A 6,327-nucleotide genomic window follows, 5' to 3' on the forward strand; every position below is an offset into this window, starting at 1 on the left:
ACCTTTGACACATTGTCAAAGAACTATCAAAAACATTGAGAAATGATTTGATTGACTATTTTGATGACTTTAATGATGATAAAAAGGAAGCGGTTGAAAAAGAAATAATTCAGTATTTATGTGTTAATGACCAGTCGCCTTCAGAAATTAAATCTGAGACATCGGATTCTTTGTATAAGTCCTTAGACAATAAATGGTGCATTGCCATAGAGCAGGAACGAGAAATGAGAGAAAACATTTTTGCTGAACACTTTCCTGATATATCAAATTCAGAACTGTTTGAAGTAATGAATAAATACAAAGGCCTCTTCTTCATGAGAAGAAGAAGACTCCTATTACTTGAAGGGAAGGGTAAAGAAGTGCTCAAGAATACACACACCCTTGCTCTAGAAGCCCTAAAGATGCATAGAGTGGCTGAAGCCAATAGAAAGGTTGAACAAGAACTGACAATAATGAAACCAGATGAAGTGTTTGATGATGAAGGAAACCCAGTTGTTGAACCTATCGATACTATTGATGTTGATGCTCTAGATGGAGAAGATGTTGCTCAGGGCACACCATCAAAAGTTACAGGTTAGGAGAAGCAGGCAGAAAAGGAAGTAAAGCAAAAGGAAACAAAGGACAAAAAGGAGGAAGCTAAGAAGCAAGTGGAGGAGAAGAAGAATGAAGAGGAAAAGAAGAAGAAAGGTGAAGAGGAGAAGAAGAAGAAAGGTGAAGAGGAGAAGAAGAAGAAGGATGAAGAGGAGAAGAAGAAAAAGAAGGATGAAGCGGAGAAGAAGAAAGAAAAAGATGAGGAGAAACAGAAATAGGAAGAAAAGAGAAAAGAAGAAGAGAAGAAAAGAAAAGAAGAGGAAGAAGAGAAAAAGAAACAAGAAGATGCAAGGAAAAAAAAAGAGGAAGAGGATGAGAAGAAGAGAAAGGAAGAGGAGAAGCGAAAGGAAGAAGAAAAGAAGAAGGAAGAGGAAGATAAGGTAGAGGAGAAGAGGAAGGAAGTAGAAAAGAAGAAGGCAGAGGAAGATAAGGCAGAGGAGACATAGAAGGAAATAGAGAAAAGGAAGAAGGAAGAGGAAGAGAAGGAAGAGGAAAAGAGAAGAGAAGCGGCAAGGAAGAAAATAGAGGAGGACAAGGCAGGAGAAGCAGCAAAGAGCATGTAGATGGAGACACCTATGGCAACTGGTAGTCAAGCCAAACCGGCTGACCTCACCAGTCCCATTGACCTCCAGTCTACAAGTGAAATGGAGCTACTGTAGAGCATCAAGGTTGCTCAAGGACGCCTTGAGGTGTTAAGGAGGAAGAAGGAGGAAGATATGATCCAAGCTGTGATGGACACTCTTACCGGTTTGTTACCTGATACAAACCTCCCCAGTACTGACTCATCATTGGCACAACTAAAGATCCTATGCATAGTAGTAGATGATCAAGTGCAGAGCTTAGAAGAGGTAGCAGAGGAAAATGCTAAGAAAGAGCATCAAAAGGCTCTAAATATTGCTTCAATGAAGAAGTTAAATGAGCTTCGGACTGAACTCCAAAAAGAACAAAAGGATATAAGGGACACTCTGGATGAGGGGAATCTTCTACTTAGCAAGATTTGCCAACCCCATCTGTTCTATGACGATGTGCTTGCATAGATGCAAAAGCTTCAATCTAACTTGCAATCCTACATGAGCACATTCAAGCCACCTTATGACTCCTTTATAGCCTATGGGCAAACCATTCACTGGTTTCACTTCTAGACAGCAAAAATGGAGCATGAGATCAACACCTGGTCACGAGATTTGCAGGAGCTACAACTGGTTCTACTCCCACATCTGCAAATACTTCAAAAGTGATATCTTAATCTGGATGCCTTAGTGGCAACACAAGAGATGAGCACATTAGATGCCATGGAAGAATAGGTCTCCCAGATGAAGATAGAGAAAGAAGTGGCAACCTCCCTACTTGAGTCCTGGTCCTTATCTATGAAACAATTTTTGCAGGACTTCAAATTTGTTTTTGACAAGTTTTATTCCTTATTGTCATAAACTCTTATTCTTTTAATGAAACAGGTGTTAATTTGCAATATTTTATTGTCATTGTTGGCAAAGGGGGAGAAGTATAAATTTTGAATGTTTTGATGTATACTTTCTTGTTATTTCTGTAAAGAAGTAGTATACATTGTATTTTTTGCAAAAGGGATAATGTATATGCTTAGGGGGAGTAATTTTGATTATGGCATATTTTTGTTGTAAAACACTTAGATGTCAAAATTTCCTAAGTGTTGCCATCAATGCCAAAGGGGGAGATTGTTGGCATTTTTTATGATTATGTTGTGATTGTCATTGATGGATACACACTTACATTGAGATTATTTTTGTATGTATAAGTTAAAGCTCAACCAGTACATGTTCCAACCAGTATGATGCATTATAGTCTTTAGACTATTGGTGTTTTGTAGAAAGTGTTTACTGATCTGAAGCAGTATGTTAACCCCAAGCAGTTTGAGGATCTCAAGTAGAATGAAGGATCAAAGGGGTAGAACACATATTTCCCAGTCTTCATTTTGTCAAACTGACAACCGACATTTTGCTTGAACCGATATTTTGTATGAACCGGTAATACTCTATGATGAGTTACCAACCGGCATCTTGTGATGAGTTACCATCCACAGATTGGTTGACAGTGCCCACTTTAATGGTGCTTTTTGTGTCGAGTTGCCAAATACATCCAGATGCATTGAACCTAGAAAATTGTATTTTAATCCTATTGGACCGACATGAAATTAGATTCCTTTATAAGGACATCATGTCTAGGGTTTTAGGTTGTTATTCTTGTTGTTGGTGGTGAAGTTGATATTGTTGCTAGGGTTTAAGGTGGTTGAGGAATCAGAGAGAGTATGAATGTATAGAAGACTGAAGTAATGCTGGAATGCATTAAGAACGAGCTATCAAGGATCTAACCAAGCAATCTATGCTATTTTCTAGATCACTCACTTGTTGATTACTCACATCTTCGACAAGTCTGTAGCCCTTAATCGGGTAGGCCCAAAAGCCTTTTGTAAATCCTCTAACAAGGTGGTTCACTTCTATGGATCTAAAATCCTCTAGCAAGGTAGTCTTTAATTAGACTTATCTCCTAACAGAGATTGAGATTCCTAACAGGATCTATTCTGGTAAAGAACATTGTAAGACCTTAAGTGGTCTGGTTCATATTCTATAGATAGTTACTTGTCAGTTCCATCTCGCCGTGGTTTTTCCCATTTGGGTTTCCACATCAAAATCTCTTGTGTTATGGTGTTTGTTCTTTTGTGGGTGAATGCATTATTTTCTATTTGGTTTGCATGTGTGCTAATTGGTTTGTCTGCTAAACTATTTTACCGGTTTACTATTCGTGTTGCAAAGTGTTTAAGTGCAAATATTTTTGGCATACTAATTCACCCCCCTGCTCTTAGTATTTATCATTAGGTTTTCTTACCAGACACCTTCTTGATTTGTTCTTCTATTGTTGAGTCTTAGGATTGCTTTGACCAAACTCGGAGCTTTCTCCTTTCTCATATCCAAGACCTTGTGTGTCACTAGGGTTCTTCTGACTTGCAAGCATTTCATCAAGTTTTGTTGAACTGATCTAGAACTTCTCTTTGTACTCATTTACAACATCAAGGTCATATCTAATGAATCAATGATGAACAGTTAGTACCAAACTAGTACTAAGAGGGGGGGTGAATCAGTACTGAGAAAAAAACTTTTCCTTGAACCCGTTTGACTGAGAACACTGCACTTGACTGGCAAGCAATAGCACCAGTCTAAACTAGATTACTACCGGTTCAACACAGTAAGAATGTGAAAGACATAAACTGGTAACTTTTGCCTTTCCACACAATCTAACATCATATTTCCACTTCACCCATATGCATACACTAGTAACACATCAACAAAAATGTGAAGACTTACTGGTTCAACATGCTTTACCACTTGACAGAGAATAAAAAAGCGTCACACATAACACACATATTTTTCACATGGAAACCCAACTGGGAAAAACCACGGTGGGGATGAATACCCACAAGCTATTCTTTGAACCCTTTTGAAGTCCACTCTATTAGGAGCCTAGTCCGATTAAATACTTTACAATAGGTTCTGTTAGGAACCGATCCTGCTAGGGATCACCTGGTTAAGGGATGGCTAAAATACCTGGTTAAGGGTTAAACCATGTTAAAGGTTACCTTGTTAGAGGATTTTAAGAACTCAATGATTTTGAGTCACCCTGTTAAAGGATTTACAGCAAGCCGGTTAAAGCTACCCTATTAAGGGATTTTCCAGCTGTTGAAGTGGTTAGAGGTCAACAGGTATTACAATGATCTGGTAACAACACTTCAATGCCAATGCAGATTCGCTTCAGTTCTTTCCATCTGTAATTACACTTTGCAAGTATCTATTCACTTATCTGGTTTGGAAAGAATCACGTATCTCTTCTATTAGATACACACACAACTTTTGCCAACAACCTCAACATAAAAAACAACATCAACCTTATAGGAAACAAATAGGTTGGTAGCATAAACCCTAAACCCTAAACATTTAGGTTAAGCAATTCAGTCAGTTCAATCCTAACCATTGAACATATTGCATTGATTACAACAATCTTGAACAGATCTCAAGATGTTCTCCATCGTTTGTTCTTCACCGCTTCCTAGAGGCTGATAACCCATCACGCATTCTCCACCATTTATAGAGACTTTGCAAATTCCTGAGGTAGATAGGATCAATCTCCTTCTTGCAAGATCCTTCACGCGCACAAGGCTGATGTGGAAACACAATCTGTTCTTCATTACAATGCTAACTCACCACATGAAGTCATTGGTTGAATCACACAGGCATAGAACACTTCAACCGAAAACCCTGAAGCTAAGACTACCAACTAGTAGTCATACCATATGAAACCTTGATACAAAACATTCCATATACCGGTTCACATTCCAACATATTGGTTCACTTTTTCACATATGTCAGTTCACATTCCAACATACCGGTTCACTTGGACAAACATACCGCTTCACTTTTTCACATATACCAGTTCACAACATCATACCGATTCTCTTGCAAGTTGCTTACTTCAATATACCGGTTCACTCTTCAGCATATTGACATCAATGACAATATACAATATCATCATGTCATCATACTCTGTGCATATGGCAACAATCTCTCCCTTTGACATTAATGGCAATATACAAAGATATCTCTCCACTTCACATCTTCTCCCCCAGTACTATAGATATCTTCTCTACTTCATATCTTCTCCCCCTTTGACAACATTGCCAAAGTGAAGGCATAAACATCTATGTTATAGTATGCTACTCCCCCTAAGGAGTAGCGTCCTTCATCACACCAATCCTGAAAAAGATATATCAATGTAAGTCTTGTCTAATGTGGAGCACACACCTTTAGTTCACCTCTTGAAGGGGTAGCACCCCTAATTCACCTCTCAAATAGGTAAAGGTAGCCTTCGGTAGAGGCTTGGTGAATATGTCTGCTAATTGCTCCTTACTGGAAACATGTTCCAGTACAACTTCTTTGTTTAGAACCTTTTCCCTTAAGAAATGATACTTAAGCTCAAAGTGTTTGGTTCTAGAATATAAAACCTGATTCTTGGAGATGTTAATCGCACTTGTGTTGTCACAAAATATATTTACTAATTTAGATATAGGAACTTTGAAGCCATTTAATACATGCTTGATCCAAATTGTTTGGGTGCAGTTCATAAATGCTGAAACATACTCCACTTCTACTGTAGACTGAGAGATATAACTCTACTTCTTACTCATCCATGAGACTATTCTACCACAAAGAAAGAATGTACCACCGGTTGTGCTCTTCCGATTGTCCACATTACCAGCCTAGTCAGCATTTGTAAACACTTTCAGGTTGAAATCATTACTGTATGGATACCATAATCCATAGTCAATAGTTCCCTTCAAATATCTCAGAATCCACTTGACTGCTACCAAGTGGGATTCACTAGGGATTTTCTAAAACTGTGCAGTAATGTCCACTACATGTGCAATGTCTGGTCTGCTATGTACTGCATAGTGCAATTTACCAATCATTGATTGGTATTCCTTCTCATTTACCAATCCCTGAGTCATCCTCTTTTGATAATTTACAACTAGTCACCATCGGTGTACCAACCGGTTTGCTATCTTCCATGCCAAAGGTCTTCAACACCTCTTTGACATATTTGGATTGAGTGATAAAGATTCAATCTTTCATTTGTTGAATCTGTAATCCAATGAAGAACTTAATCTCCCCTATAAGTGACATCTCAAATTCCTTTTTCATCTCATCTGCAAAA

This window comes from Cryptomeria japonica, chromosome 4, assembly GCF_030272615.1.
Source record: "Cryptomeria japonica chromosome 4, Sugi_1.0, whole genome shotgun sequence".
NCBI classification, from domain to species: Eukaryota; Viridiplantae; Streptophyta; class Pinopsida; order Cupressales; family Cupressaceae; genus Cryptomeria; species Cryptomeria japonica.